We start from the raw sequence: 17,452 nt of genomic DNA on the forward strand, positions 1-17,452 counted from the left end.
ACTTTTAGTCTACTCATCAATAACTTTTCTCTAATTTTATAGGAGTGATTTTTTTCCCCCTTAATACTGTAATGGTAGCCAGAAATATTGGATACCAGTGAATGGACCTTCCAAACACAGGGGTCAATCACTTGAAACACAGTTACTGCAGTCAGGTGATCTCCATTTCACTCACTATGAGAGTACTATCACCATTTGGCTGGACCTCTGATGCATTTGGTCAGTCATTTTAAAAGGGCTTAATATTTATGAAATCACTTGTTTTATGTTAAATATTTTTATCTAATTTTGTTTATTTGTAGAAATCAATTTTCACTTTGATGTTGAAAAAAAAAAAAAAAAATATATATATATATATATATGCATAATATCAAATATTATATCAAATTCATCAAATGAAGTCAAATTTTGTTTATTATAACTGATTTATAAATAGTAATGAAGTGGAATTAAAAGGGCAAAACATCCAAGGGGTGAGTATGTCTTACAGGGATTGTATAGTATAAACTCATTATCTGTTAGGACTTTTTAAACTCATTTTAACCTACAGTCCTTATGTTAAATTTAAGATTTTTCATAACAATCCTAATTTATACATACTATACAATATACAAGAACTTGACTGTTAATAAAATTTGTCTTTCATATTGTTTTTTGCTCAAATTAAATAATTTTTTTTTTAAAATATATAAATATAATTTGTAATTCTAAGAGAGAAATTTGTAATACTTTAAAATCCAAGGAAGGTATGTTAGCACTCCTTAAAATGTAATAAAACTAATTTCAGCCCGGGAGACTGAAGTCTATTCATGTCTGTTCTTTACCTATTCAAACACACGTCTTTATTCGACCGTTTAACAAAGATCTCAGTCTGCGTATCACATCCTTGCCTTGTCTGCAGGTTGTGTGAAGCACCAGATGATGCTTGGCATGCAGCCTGAACTCATTAATTCATTAGGCATGTACCAACAGTATCACTTAAATCCAATCTGTGTTGCAGAGGAAATGACCTAAATCATTGTGTGACCAGTGCACCCAAAAGATATAATTAACTCTTTATTACCGAGCCTCTGACTTGCTGATGGTTAAATTTTATTACCTTTAATGGCTTCTTCACTGTTTTTGGATGCAGCTGTTGCCGACTGTTGCACCACACCAAACAGGTACACTGTAAGGCAGAATATACGTATGTTCTTGTCTCAGTCAAACTATTTCCTAAAATATCAGACTTTAAATATGAACTTTGAGGAGTTGAGATGAATTTGACAGTAAAATTATAACTTTATAATTATAAAGAGGAAGGATTGTGTTTATTCTGCAATATCCTTTCCCCCTGGAATATGGGTAAATTAAAAGTTTGTTTTCCACATGGTCAGATTTACTTGCCGTTCATCTTGTTTGTTCTTTTTAATTAAAAATTTTCTCTTCTTTTTTTTTTTTTTTTGCATTTTCTGGAACTCCTTCCTTTCTGGTCAAAAAAAATGTATGTCAAGTAAAGTTGTGCTGAGGCATTTTACCTTCCCAAGCTGCATTTTCTTCTACCATTTTAGATATGCTTTATGAAAAAATCTGCAAATAGGTGGATTTTCTTTGAATTATTTTGAGTCCCATTCCGCAAATAAAAAAATCACAACAAGGACAGTGGTCCACTGTAAGCCCTTGCTTGGTAATGTTATTATTTTACATTGCCTAAGGACATGTTGAATCCTTCTAAATAACGCCCATAGTAAATGATGCGTGTGTTTCTGTGTAATGCATTTCAATTATGTCATAATGGTGACTATTTTTTGACAATATTAAATATTTTACTTTATTCAACAACCAGTAAATACATGACCTCATTGCCTTTATGTAACATAGCTGTTCAGCCAGCTAGCAGCTTGCCAAATGCAGTTTTAAAACTGTTAACAGTGTTTATGTTTATTGAGCTCCCCGTTAGCATCAGCAGCATGCTGCATCAGCTGCTCTTCCTGGGGCCAGTTTACTGGATTTCAAACCTTTATTCTCTAAGTTTTATGTGACCTGAAAAACATTTCCACACAGGCAAATTGGTCTTCAGTATCGTTCTTTAAACCATCTTACTGTCAGTGCAGAGCAACACGCTGGGCAGGGAAGGTGCTGCAAAACTTAATGTTTTAAACAACCAGAGAAAACTTAATCTGGCACCATGGCATAGGGAACAGTACAGGGGAGAATTCTTGTTGTTTATCGCTAAATCATTTAATACAAGAAAAGTTTCATTACGAGAAAAAGAGGTGGGGAATAATTTTTTAAAATAATGTATGTAAACATCTGGTATCAGATGCTAGAAGCCAAACTTTAACACCTACTGCTTATTCTCTGTTTGATTACACTTACCAATGACAAGTCTTATAAAACTATTGGAATATGTGTCTTCTCAAATCTAGACTTTACCATGCACATGAAGCAGTATTAAATGACTGCAGAATATTTTGGTCTAAATTGCCTCATCATATCAAAAATCATTCTCTTAATTGCGCGGGAGTATAATTCTTTTGCAGATTTGAGGAGAAAGCTGAATAATTAAAATTCCTTTCAACCGGGCTTATTGCTTTGCATCACCGAGCGTGTAGTTTTGTCGGAACATAAAAACCATCTCATCACTTTGTTAGACAAGACTAAAAATCATAGGACGAATGAAGGCCACAAGAGCCTTTCTCCAAAAATAAATAACAGAGAAAAAGCAATTAATGAACAAACATACAGTACAAGTGTTATACTACACTACATGTCTGACTCAACTACACACTACATTTTTTATTACTATATTAATTGTTTCTAGAAACCTTGTTTTGTCTCAGGAAATGACAAACAAGAGCTGATCACAACAATCCACACCGACATTACCGGAGATTAGCATGGAAACATCAGACATACGTTTCCTTTTATCCCCACAGCTTGCTGGTATCTGTTGATTGCTTAGTGCTGTTGATTGCTCATTACTGTGGAGAAATTCATGCAATTTCTATCCACCCTTTTTATTATTTTCAACAGTTCTTCTATATACAGTATATGTTACTGGAAGGGAAGGCTGCATGCAGGGATTAGCTTTTTTTCTACCCTACCATTCTGATATTCAATGGTGAGAACAAAAACATCTAATAGGTCTTTGTAGTGTTTTTCAGTATAAAGCAAAAGTGAACTAAAATAAGCGATAACATTGATATTCTGGGACTTCTCACATAAATAACGTGGAAAACCTAAGTGAAGATACAAACACAATTTTATATAGACTGGTTATTGTTTTGTTTTGGCAGTATGAATGCAGCACATATGTGGTTTATATATAATAAAAGCCCATTTATTTTTATTGTAGAAATATTACCTAGTAAATTGTTCTACTAAAATAATTATTCTTGTAATGTCGTATAACAGATGCAGTACAGTTCAGAATATCCTGCAGTATGGAGATCCGGTCTGGTTTCGGAGCTGCTGTTTAACCAAAGACCAGAATAATGAGGCTATTTACAATTTGTTCTACAGTAGTGAGCCAACCTCTGCAGATATTCTTCCTTAACAACTCTTCTAAAGACACCCTGAGGCTGAGAATCCCCATCATGGAATATCAGCTTTTACTCTATACAGGAGGAACACATACACATTCACTTCTTTTTTACTTATCTAGCTACTCAGCTGACACTGCAAGGCAATTTTCTGTACAACGTGACAATAAAGGCATGTCTTCTAGTGCTTTGGAAAAGTATTGGTACCCCTTAATCTTTTCTTCATTTTGTCGTGCAAAACGATAATGTAGGAGTTTTCTGTAATAGACCTAGATTAATGCATAAACGTGAGAGTAATGGAAAAGAATACCTGGTTTTTAACATGATATACGTTTATTTCTTCTGCCTTTCCATCAACACATTAGTAAATGATCCAACCCTTGCATATTTTACTCCAAGTACAAGTATGAGTGCTTTGTGAGGGCCTCAAAAGTTTTTGAGAACATTATTAAACCAAACTCTTGATGAAGTCCAAAGAAGACACCTGACAGTTTGCATATAAGGGGAGAATTTTAAAATGGACTTGGGTAACAAAACTGTATTCCATGTTTTGAACACCTCTTAAACCACTGCCTGACCAGTTAACCTTGAATGCAAACACAATAAAACAGTTTTTTTTTTAACCCCTCCAGGGGGTCTTTTGTGGGCTCTCATGTCCCTTATATGAAAGTAGGCTGACAGGAAAGGGGGAAGGCGAGGGGGGAAGACATGCGACAAATATCATTGGATCCGGAAGTCGAACCCACAACGGCCTCGTCGAGGACTTAAGGCCTCCAAACATGGGTTGCGCTATCCCCTACGCCACCACGACACGCCCGAAACAGCTTTAAAGAAATGTTTTAGAAGTTACTCTGGTGGGATTAGACCAAAATCAAACTTTTGGGGAAGCTGGATTGAGCTAAATACAGGGCAATCCTGGAAGAAAACTTGTTAGTCTGCAATAGACTTGAGGCAGGTTCATCTTACAGCACCTCTAAACAAAAAGTGACAGCTTGGGCTGGAATATATTGAATCATATTCATTTATTGGAATGGCCAGGATCTACATCTAATTGATACCGTTTGGCAACACTTGAAAATCGATGTTCCTATACTTTTGCAAAGTCTGCATATCTGTAAAACTACTAAACATCCCCTAAAAAGATTACCAGCTGCATCTTCAGCAAAATCTGGTTCTGTACAATATTAAACCAGGAGGCTAAATGCCTATCCTTTCTATAACTGTTCAGATGTTTTTAAATCTTTGAAAAATAGGGATCCTTTTCTTCCAATTTCACAGTTATGCACCACTTTGCATATGTCTACCACGTAATAGTCCGATAATGTACATTAAAAGTAGTGCCTATAAGGTGTCAGAGTATAAAGAAATGGAGGGGATATATATATATATATATATATATATATATATATATACAAGTGCTTCATCTCATCTCTTCTTATGTCAGTTCATCTTCCTTAAGGAATACTGGAAACTGGTCAGTAACTAAATCTGGCTCCACATCTTTTCTCTTGTGAGAATAATGATTCTGTACATGGTCCTGAATAAGTAAACCCAACACAGCCTTGTTTTAGGTGCAATAGGATCAGTATGTGAATTTATTTCTCTGCAGAGACAAATCTCTTACTTCATGTTGGCTTTGTTCATTCTTACAGTGCTGTTTTCAGTCTGGACATGCTCCAGGTGTTACAGACCTCAAAAGGCAGTTCCTTTGATGGAAATTAGAGAATAAGGTCCAATAGTAATTTCTGCGATAATAAAAACATGTTTAATCATTTATTGATTACATTTACTTTCCATCCGTTACTATATATGTCCTTATGTCTGTCAAAGCTATTTTAAGAGAAAGTTTGATCAAACTCTTTTGCTGAAAATGAAAATGTTAAGTTCTAGGGTCTCCTGAGCAAACTGCTGATAAACAGATGGTTCGTTTCATAATCTGCCAAAAACTTTTTTAAAAACTCTGCTATTTTCTTATCAGCTACAGTAGGTCTGCATATCAAACCATCTGGTGTGTCAAGTTATCTCTGGTTATGGAAAAAAAAAATATTCTAAGGCTAATGCATGAGAAAATTGTTTATAAAAAAAACACAATCTGCATCTTAAGAGTTCTTGAAATTAGGTAAAAATAACTTGAGATGAACAACACATGGACGATCGAAATGCATCACCTCATTTAAGTCTATTTTTACTACGTCAGGAATTCAAGCCCAGTCTGACATGGACATTTTGCAAAAAATAATTTTTTTCTTCTCGATTTCCATCTCTACTCCACATTTAAATTTAGTTTTTTATGAGAAACTTGGGCAGTGACTCCCGAAGTAATCCCTGTCTATTCCACATTTTGTACATGTATTACAGGGCTGTCTTCTGTATTCCAACACTGTATTTACATTGCAGATTTCACTAATTACACTTAGATGCAAACAAAATTCAACAGATTTGAGCAATTTAAACATATTTCTTGCTTTATTGTTGCACCAGGTTTTTCTTTCTGTAGTTTAATAATCGTCAGGACACACAAAATGGGGAAAAATTTCAGCTCAAATGAATAATATAAATGTCTCAAAACTGCATTTTGTATTCTGTTTGATGTTGAAATTTGTTTTGTCTGAACACATAATGGTGTCATAAAATCAAGAACAGATACATTTTACAAAACTCTACATACATTAATTTATTAATTGGTTAACTAACCAATTAATAATTTGGTTAATGTTTTAATAGAATTTGCAGAGAAACCAGACCCTTCTGTAGTAATCACAATGCTTCTAGCATCATTTTGGCAGGATATACTTCCTAACAGAATTGGAGGGCCATGTTTAAATTACGGTAGTTGTACTCGTAGCACTGACTCAGTATAGAAATAAAATCTGCATTTTTTTTATGGCATTGAAGTAAAAGGCAATTTCAGCTTAATGTTAGCAATGTTCATCTATTATAAAATCAGTTCTGACCTGTGTAAGGGATTGTTGTCTTTCAGTCAAGCCTAAATTATCGATTTTTGGAACAGGAGCCTGTTTTTTGCACTGTAAGCTTTTTTTATATACTGTGGAATGATATTGTGTAATTTTTCATCGGGACCTTTGAAAATGCTATCAGTTTCAGTGCTGTAGTTCATCAGCATAGTGCATAAGGTATGGGGGTTGTGACAGATTTATGTTTAAAGTTTGTAGCCAGCAAACTTTTTTGTAAGCAAATTTAAATGGAGAGCAGTTTTCTCCCAAAAGGAGAGCATCTTCACCAAATAAAGTTCTTAGAGACAAACATTAAGTAGTGTCAGAAATGTAAACTGAAACATGTGAAGAAGCAGCTTTCCAGAACTCAAGATGTAGAATGGTGAATGATGATATGGACGAGCTCTTTGGTCAGTCTGCTGCCTTCAGAATGTTCTATCTCGGCAATTACTGCAGATTAAACCCTCATTTATGGAGCTAATTAAAATGAGCTATGTATCATAACACTGTTATATTCAGACTGTCTGTCAGTTTAACAACCAACTTACAGCACACTCTGTTCTGAGTTACTGGTGCAGTGAAATATATATTTTTTCCAACAAAGTATTTCCAAAGAATTGCATGATGTATTTATTAAAATGTGTTCTTATTTATTTTATCTGATAGATGTTAAAGTACATTTTTCCCTCTTGGAAAAATGTTATGTAACAGCCTAATTTAAAGCAACATGCTTTTTAAACACTTCCCTTTAGCTCTCAATTGATACCTGGAACCCTAAGAAAGTTGGTCTGCTGCTCCAACATAGGAGGCTTTCTACTTATTATCCTGAAGGACATTTCACACCCTTTTCCACATGTTTGCTTTCTCTCCCATATTTATTGTGATAAAACCAGAAAAAAAGTTGAAGGTGCATGAATACTTTTACAAGTTTTTTTGTTTTTTTTACCCTACCCTTTAAATTCCTAGATTTGAAGAAAAATGTTAATGGAAGAAGGATGCAAAATGGATAATCACATTAACAGCCATGAAGCCCAGTATCGATATGGACACAGACACTGAGCAGCCTCTAGGTCAGTTGTGTCCCTGAACACTAATTTCCTCCTAATTGATTAATCCTGGAAAAGCTTGGAAGAGAATACAGAAATTATACCGTTTTCAATTACGACTGACAGTTTAACAAAATGCAAAATGTAGAGGGGCTTAACCACTGCCAGATACTTGACCACAAGTATCCATCAGATCTTTCCCCATTATCGTACTTGTTTGAAAAAATGATAATTAGACAGAGCTAATGAAATATTGAGGGGAATTTAATTAGTGATTTGAGTTGCCCTCTATATGTATCTATTGAGAGTTGCATAAGAATTGTGGCTGATGAGGACAATTAACTATGCTAATTTTCTAATTAGAATGCCTCTGTAATTGGTGACGTGAAACAAAATGAAATGTATGAGAGGCCCACACATTTAGTATTTACTATCTTTTTATTAATTTATTAATTATTGCACTGCATGAACTGATGTTTTTACATTTTAATCACACTCTGGTCAGTTTTAAGACATTTTTATTTTACATTCCAGCATGTGCTATTTTGGAGAAAGTACTATTTATTGGTTGTGCAACTGTGGGTTTTGGTCAAAACACTGCTTGTAATACCATAGCTCGACAGTGATCTTTTTACTATAAAGATTTTGTGGATTGCAATTAAAAAAGACCTCTCTGGATAGAATATATTATGATGAAATGATAAAATAATCTTATCGTAAAACTAAAGCACCCAGAGAAAACCCAGCTATGCCTGGGGACAACTTAAAAGCTCTGTGTAAAATGGCCCCCTCTCTGGTAAATTCTTAATTGTGATTAATTAATAGTGGTTCTGGTTCAGGATCGCCACCCAAACTCAATTCTGATTACAGCAAGACATGTAAAAGAAAGAATTAACTTGAATAAAATCTGTGTAACATGAAGTAGGTTAAACAATCTTAAAAATAACATGCCCCCAATTTAAAAACTATACCAGATAAGAAACAGTCATTTACATCTATCTGTCAGGCGGCAGCCCCAAAGCCATAGAAATGCATTTGTACGTCTCTCCAACCACAATCAGAGCCATTATCCACAAAAGGAAAAGTCATGGAACAGTGGTAAATCTTGCCAGCAATGGCCAGCCTACCAAATCATCTTCATCTAAGAGTTTTCTGACAAAATAAGGACAGAACATGACCCAGAACAATATCTAAATCACAGTAAGTCTGACCAGTCTTGATAAAGGTCAGTGCTCACGATTCAACAGTAAGACACATAATGGGCAAAAATGGAATCCATTGGAGAATTTCATGGCAAAAATCAAAAAATGGCAAACCGCAAAAGTCTATCTCAAATTTCCAGCTGATGATCCATCTAGTGAAGATGTACTATGGACTGTGAAGTGTAATTTTCTGTAAGATGAGCATTCCATTACATCTGTAATGTACAATGTTACATATTGTAACATTACATTTATTTCAAAGTCTTTGAAAGTATTCAAATACTTTGAATACTTATTTAAGGGAGGTAGATCACATTTTCTATCTGGGCTAAGCTAGAATGGGGTAGAGGAACTAATGTAAACAATTATGCTAAGTCTATCCAACAACTACACATTTTTAAAATTCACTTTCTCTATAAAATATGAGGGATTTAATTTGTTTGTACATATGGCTGGATTTTTATGAATATCCAAAAATCACACATCTTTATCCCACCGCTTGTTTGTCTCATAATAAATTCTGGATTATATGAGGGCCACTCCAACAATCACATTTTATTACTCTTTTTATTTGTTTGTTTTTCAGCTCATCTTGGCTTAGGCACATGGACAATAAGAGTTTTCAGTATATATTTTCTCTTAAGTATATTTTATTTTTAAGAATAAAAATACACAAGATTTCAAATAAATTCCACTCTACTCCCACTTTCTTTGGGAATTACATCCATGTTTTGATATATTGGGCTTTCATCTGCAAATAAGTCATTCATTAAGTATTGAAAGGTTTAGAATGCTAAATACTGGATAGGATATCTGGAATGCTAAAGACATACTTTGTGTTGTTCAGTGTTTTACAGCAGAGCAATATTACACTAAGATAATGTCAGTGTGTGGGCATACATGACAAATATGAGCATAGACATACATAGGATAGTATTTCCCTTTTGTTGTTCAACAAGACTCATTTGGGTATAAATAGAGACATTTTCAATATTTTCATATACTGTGTATTTGTGTGTATTCATCTAGTAATCTTGTTAAAAGGGTTGCTAAAGTATAATTCATTGCAAGATTTGTCTATATGAATGAATCCATATGTTACTGGCTATAAAACAATGTCCCGGACTCAATAGAGATTTAAGCTTCAGGGTGGTTATATCAAAAAAGTGTCAGGAATTACAGTCACAATGGTAAACATAAATTGAAAAGCCAGAAGACAGAGGATTAAGAATTAAGGGTTTCTGCATATTTGTCTGTGGGGGGGGAAGCTGGAGTACCTGGAGGGAATCTACACTTGCATGGGGAGAACATTCATGAAAAGCAATTTTCCACTAATTATAATAACTTGTTGGGGTACTCTTGACAGGAAGTGTTTGTCAGAAATGCCAACTGGTTTCTACCTTGCTGTGGAGGAATTTCTAGTCGCTATTTTTCTGCAATTATTTTAATTCAGTCACCCGGAGACGTTCTTAAATATGAACAGTCTGTTTAATAAGGTCAAGCCACACCAACTCAATTTCTATACGTTTGTTTCTAAGCCATCTTGAGGTGGTGGTTTCAGATCATTGTCCTGCTTCCTCATATTAGTGTTCTTGAGCTTAAGATCATTAATGGATGAATATTTTTATTCAGGACTTTTGGTAAAAAGCTGAATTGAGGGTTCTGTTGATTACAGGGTTCCACTGATTAGAGCAAGACACTCGGATAGCTCAAATCATTGTCTCCTTTCACTTTTAAAATCTCAGTACCTGACCCAAGGCATCTACATTGGAATATTTCAAACCTCTTCCAGATAATCAGTTGTTACTTCAACAACTGGTTATCTCAAGCCATTTCTACAACTTACTCATAGTAAAATTGAAGCAAATCAGATTGTGGTCAACTCCAATAAATAATTTCAACCAGCAGGATAATCCTCAAAGCTATTTTGCTTAGTCTCTGGCTCCCATTTTGTCACACTTAATTAGATACACGTGGCCAAGAATAACAACTGATATACGAGCATAAATAATATTATGATCACCCACAGGAGAAGTAACACCAACTGTCTGTCTCCTCATTGGTGTTTGAGTGTGGTATACATTGGGCAGTAAATTTAAATTGTACTTATTGTGGGATGTTCCCAGTCTACAGGAGTTGATTTCCATAAAAGTGTTCCAAGGAGGAAACAATGGTGGACTAGAGACAAAGTCATTTATACATGTGAAAAACAAAGACTGGTTTATGTGAATTCATCCAACAGTGATGAGTTTAAATTACTTTGATGTGCACCCATCTCCAGGGTTAAACAAAAATGACATTGACTGGTGCTTTTGGCTCAGTTCAGCAGGATAAAGTGCCCTGTGTCAAAGCAAAAGGGTTCAGCAATAGATTGAAAAGCACAACAGTGAGCTTTCGATGTTAACTTGGCCTCCAAATTCCCAATATTTCAATCCAGTCGAGCATCTGTGGGATGTGCTGGATATTGAGGTTCCAATACTTACAGGTCCTGATAGTAAGATCTTGGTGACAGATAACACAGATCAGCTTCAGGGGTTTAGTAGAGTCCATGTCTTGAGGGGTCAGGGCTCCACCATATTATTAGGCAGGATGTGAATGCTAAATAGTTTGTTTAAAGGTATGAAATGGAAAATGGTTAATGCAATGGGGCAAAGAGGTGAATTGACCCTGATCCATTTCAGCTCAAAAAATGTGACGGAGCCACAAGGCCCACTGTTAGTTCGTATGTACAATCTAAATCAAAATAGAGGACAAAGTTTCAAGATTTTTTGTATTTCAATTAAAGCTGTTATTTGTAATCATCCTATGGCATATCTTTAATAAGAGAATCTGCTCTCACCTGCTTTGTTTTTTATTTTTCTTGACTTCCTCCACCCCTCCTACATTACTTTTCAGGCAGTGGCTTATATCTGCATGACAAACCTGCCCCGTGTCAATGTTCAGTTTAGCTAATGTTCTGTAAAATAACTATTAATCCACAAAAGCAAAGTTCATTCTCTCTTTCTTTCGCATTATGTTGTCATTTAATCGCTCTTTGTGCTCATTCTAACACATTGCTTTTATTCTTCTCTCTATATTGTTACTCCCACATTCTCTATTCAGCCTCTGTGCTTTAACTTATATGCCAATTTATACAAAACTGCTCAGAATTCAGTCTCGTTCTTTGCAGCAAGATTTCTGCTTAGAAAGCCTATTTATATTTTATCCTGTACACTGTTCAATTAGACACAGTAACACACATTGTTGGTTTCTTATTTTCCTGTTCAATGTGTGTATCTGGGTGATTTTTCTTCCGTTTAAAATCCCCAAAGGGACCTAGACTTAGGGGAGCAGCTAGACGGTAAAAATCAAATCTCTTTAATGAGTTGATTTTATATCCCATCTCCTATGTACAGAAACCAATTTAATAAAATTTCCCTATTTATTTAAAATCAACAAATCACAGCAGAGTATTTGAAGTGGTTTCCATGGCAGCACAGAAGGCCATGACCCAATTTTATATCTGCCAGATCAGATATGAAATTGTTCAGTGCATGTGTGTATGTGTTGTGCGCAGATGGTTTTATGTACATGGACCAAAAATATTATGTTTTTTGTTTTTTCCCCCTTGTCGACTCATACACAGAAGCAAACAATCCTGCTTGGCATTCAACTTTTTCTTGCCAATGTAAATCTCTGTTCTTGTCTTTGATATTGTCTTTCATCTCCAACCTAAAATAGCCTACAAACACTGGTCTTTATTGTTCTTCATTGGTGACACTACAGAGGACAAGTTACAAATTGTTTTTTAGGGTTCCTTTACCAATATTTCTGTCTGTGTCTAATAATATCCTGATTTATTTATTTTTTTATCTTTTTTGCTTGCATCAGTAAAAATTAAAATACCAAGTTCTTTTTTTATCCTTCCCTCTGTTTGTTGTGCACAACAACCAGAAAAAAAATCATGGACACACTGAGAGAAAATTAAGTTTGTAGTCTAAAAACTTCCACTCTGTGATAATGCGCTGAAGGATAGGATGCAGTGGGATGACTGATTAATAATGCATGGTGTAAGGCCTGGTAATTGGTCTCCTGTGTGTTAAGTGATACAGAGTCAAACACATAAAGTTTTTACAAATTAACATACTTTTTTATGTACCTCTTTATTATACTTTAAGTATTCGACAATGCCTTTTATGTATAATGGCTCTTTTTTAAACCAACATTAGCATGCAACCTTCAAGATATAAGCATACAGTTTACGTTACTTGATTTGCTTGTCAAGGCCACATTGCCCAAGGATTGTGGTAATTTAGTTTTCAATGTCATCTGTCTTGGAATTCCAGGCAAGACAGGACACCGACTGTTCTATGGAGACAAAAAAGTTGGTTGTTAACATGTGTAAAAGCAAAAAACATACTGCTGTAAAATATACCACTGGAAATTTTTAAAGTTGCATTTCTAAACTTATGGGTTCTTAGCTAGTATCAAAGGAATCTGGACATACAAAGAACAACATTTCATCATAAAACAGCAATAGCCCGGTGGCCCAACAACATTTCAACAAGGGAACAATCAGACGGAGTCAACAAGGACTTGCAGAAAATAGCAGGTGCAGTTTTTTCAATGAAAACAATCAGTAATGACATTTTCATTGTTTCCTCTGTGTACACTTATCGTGCAAGAGTCCACAGCTAAGGAAATAGTTTAAATTTTGATGCAGATTTGGAGTACTCCTAAAACACAACACCTTACAAAGTAATTTGGGTCTAGCTTTTAGTGTAAATATCTTGGTATATTTTGAATGAAACAAAACTAACTTGCAAGTAAATTTTCAGCAAGCATTGGGAATCTGTTTTAAGTAAATCATTCCTTAATATTGATTAAAAAGTACTCGATCCATTGGAAGATTATTTCACTTATAACAAAACATTTTTCCCAAGCTATTTATGAAATAATCCACTAGTGGAACTAGTACTTTTTCATCAATATTAAGGAATTATTGACTCAAAACAAGGTCTTTTGCTGAAAAGGTGCTTATAAGTTAGTTTTGTCTTGTTTTAAGTGTACTAAGATATTTTCACAAGGAACTAGACAAAAATGTTTTTTCAGTGAGACTTCAGTGTATTTCAGGCCAAACCTGACATTTTTGAGTGACACTGCATATACTATAATTGGAGGCAAAATGATCCTGCCAAACTCCACAAATTCATCCTGTCAAAACTTAAGTTTGCAGGTTTAAATAGCATGAATGAAGGATGCATTGAGAAAAGAAAGAAACAAGTGTAGATTCTCAAGCAAGATAATAGTGCCGGACACTATTATCTTAAGAAACTCCTAATTGATGTCGGCGAAAGAAAGTAAAGCTAGTAGAATGGCCCAGTCTATTGCCTGACTCATATGCAGCTAAAAATATATGTAAAAGCTAAAAATCAGACTGCATCAAAGGACTCTGAGAACACTCGAGAACACACAGCATGAAAGAATCGGTGAAAATCACACCTCAACAATGATGTGAAATGTTTCTTTAGACAAGAGATGTCTTTGAACCAGCATTGAACAAATTACTTAATTACTTAAATTTGTGTCATTCTCATTTGTTTAGCTGTGACTTCATTTTTTATCTACTTTAAGAAAAATACATATAAATCATGTATGTTGTTACCAGCTTCTGCTGTAAATGTTTTCAATGCCCACGTCACAATGTACAGTGAGGTAAACAGTTCAAGTGGATACTTATTTTACCTAGAAGAGTAATTGTGTCATCTTTCAAATAACATTTCAGTATAGCTTCCAAATAAATTCACATAATGATCACATCCATCATAGTCAAGTACTTGTGTTTTATCTCATTCAGCTCTCCTGTTCCATTGGATTAAACATTTTCTGGTGATTATGTTAATTATGGTGTATTTTTAGGAATGCATACAAGTCTAAGTTAGCTTAGACGAAGAAATGTGTAAGAAACGGCGTGTGTTTATTTCATCATTGAAGGTTCAGTTATGCTTTTCCTTATCATGCCACATTTGCTGGAGTATCTAAAATATACCTTAATGGGTCGAAAAGAGAAAAAAACTGGATACGTTTTGTGAAGCATCAAGTCTTGTTACATCTTATGTGAGTATGTGTGTATTGGGATGAAAGAACAAGTCTGCTACTACATCAGGAAGTTTCTTTTTGCAGTAACATCACCAGATACGTAATGTTCAGATGATGATTTGATGATGACATTTCCATCCGCCCATCCATCTGCTTATTCAAAAGGGGTTGTGTGGATAACAAGTCCCAGAGGGAACACCCTCTAGCTCATTCTGAGGGACCCTGAAGCATTCGCAAGCCATGAAAAATCACCAAAAGTAGGCACCTAGAAAACATCCCGATCAGAAACCCAAACTGCTTAAACCAAATGCTTTTGACACAGAGAAGCAGCAGCTCCACTTTGAGCTCCCCATAGATGAAAGGCTTCTGCTGAATCTGACCACCCTATGGAGGAAGCTAATTTTGGCTGCTTGTATCCCAGATACAAGTGGCTTTTATCTGGGATACAGACGGCCAAATGCTCTACAATATGTATAAGTGCCTCCAAAGTGTTGAAATAATTATTAGCAGAATTAATCATAAAGTAGGTCAGTCTGCAATCATGTTTTGGACCACTTCAAGCCTTTGGCATGCGGAGTATCTGCAGAGTAGCATGGCATCAAGTAATGCTATTATCAAATCATTGCTGAAGTTTTTGATTTGCACTTGAATAAATTTAGCTGCATTGTTGCATGTCTGCAGTTAGTTTGATGCCTCAAGTTGAGTTGTAATTTTTAGACATGTCTAGAAATGGTCTTGAATCTCGTATTTTAGTGTCAGATGCTTAAAAACTGTGATGCTGAGATATTTAGCAACATGTTTTCCTATGCCATAGATTCAAAGAGGGGTACCATAATGCTTTTTAATGCAATTTAAGTTGTAATGGAGAATTTAAAGCTGAATGTTTAGTATAAATCAATAATGTAATTAAAGAAAATTACAAATTATAAATAAGGTGTCTATGTAATTTACCATTTACTAATTTGGAAAAATCAATTTAAAGATGTCAATTCATAAAAATTGTGTTATGGTAAAATAGATGGGTTAATCAAGCCTGAGTTTCAATGTCTTTAATGCCAAATATAGAAAAAAGTAAAAATAAATATATATATTCCACAGTTGAGAAAGTTGTGTTTTTCAATGTATGATTAAGATCATAACTGGCTCACCTAAAACAACTATGAAAAATTATTCATAGATGCCAACTATTTTCAGGGTGTTCTGTTATTATGGTGTGTCCTGATTTCCAGTCTTATAAAAATTTAGGCCATCATAATTTAACAAACCCAAACACTAACTAATGAAACTAACTCTGTTTTATCCCTTGCGGCATCACATGATTTGCTCAGAGTGAAGTAAAGCAGGCCTTATATTGTATACTGTCATTGTAGTGGTTACTGATATTTAAAATTCTTTCTTTTGGCTGTGATATGTTTATCCTCAATAAGATAAACTATCTCTGAGATACTCAAGAATAACAAGCAATGTGTGATTCTGTTGATGCAAGAAGAGGAATAGGCTGGCAAATGGGATAATGGATTCATCCCTCGACCTGACCAAGGATGGAGAAGGTTAAATAGAAAACCTATAGAGTTACAAATGGTTGTAAACTAACCAGTCGGCCTTGTTAAAGTAGATTCATCAATCTTACAGTCAGTCAAATGAACTCTAGCAGTACATTTAGTCACATCCCTGGCCTGGGCTGGAGTTCTACTAATGCCAAATTCCAATAAGGATGTTCAGTTATTATTGACAGCATCATTTTCAGCTCCATCGAGGTATGCTCAGATGTCCTGTTTTTGCTTGTATTAAACTAACTCTGTTTTATCCCTTGTTTTCTATTTCTTATCTAATTGTTTTTCCTATTTCTCTGGATGAAAGATGAAAATGAATATAGAATTCATAAGACTTGTCTCCCAGCTTCTATTTTTCTCAAAGCATCTTGCAAGATTTAATTATACTCCATAACTGACTGTGTGCAGTCAAAAGTTCTTTCATCTGTGCCATCTGCTTTATTAAAAAAAGATTTAGCTTCCAATTATGTTAAGTGGTTTTTTTTTCTAAATTGGTCTATCTTCTAGTCTAGACCTTTTTCTAATATACGTATGTTTTCTTCTGCTGTTCTAAAATGGTTTCCAAAGTGTTTTAGAGAAAACAAAACAGAAAATCATCACATATATAAATGAAATAAACATCACAGAAAATGTGAATATCTAAAAAGTTTGAAAGTGATATTTTCTGTTACTCACCTCAAAGGTGAAACACAGATATTATATAGATTCAATACACTAACTCAGAAAGGTGGCCAAGAGGGAGAAAATAAACTTCCACATTCAAGCCAGGCATGAATTAGTGAAATTGCAAAACTTTGCTTCTTCTGACGTATGAGAAGACTGGAAAAGTACTATATAAGTTCAGTCCATTTATTTTACTTTAATCTGAAAAAAAGCGAGGCATCATAGCGAGGATCATAGCTTTTCTCACAGTTCCAATTCAGTTGCACAGGAAAGATTGAATCTAAAGCATGTTTCATGTTTTGTCACTAATTCTCAATTACATTTAGGTCTTCACTATGACTGGGCCATTTTAACTCATGAATATGCTTTGATACAAACCAGTCAATTGTAGTTCTGGCTATATGTTTAGTTTCATGCTGGAAAGTGAACCTC

At 34.6% G+C, this 17,452-nt stretch overlaps 1 protein-coding gene across 3 annotated transcripts in view; it reads left to right on the plus strand.

Moving 5' to 3' along the window:
* LOC102228210 (protocadherin-15-like) overlaps nucleotides 1–17,452 on the plus strand; it is a 295,528-nt gene that overhangs the window by 119,986 nt on the left and 158,090 nt on the right. The gene's annotated exons all lie outside the window — the stretch shown is intronic.

This window comes from Xiphophorus maculatus, chromosome 10, assembly GCF_002775205.1.
Source record: "Xiphophorus maculatus strain JP 163 A chromosome 10, X_maculatus-5.0-male, whole genome shotgun sequence".
Classification (NCBI taxonomy): domain Eukaryota; kingdom Metazoa; phylum Chordata; class Actinopteri; order Cyprinodontiformes; family Poeciliidae; genus Xiphophorus; species Xiphophorus maculatus.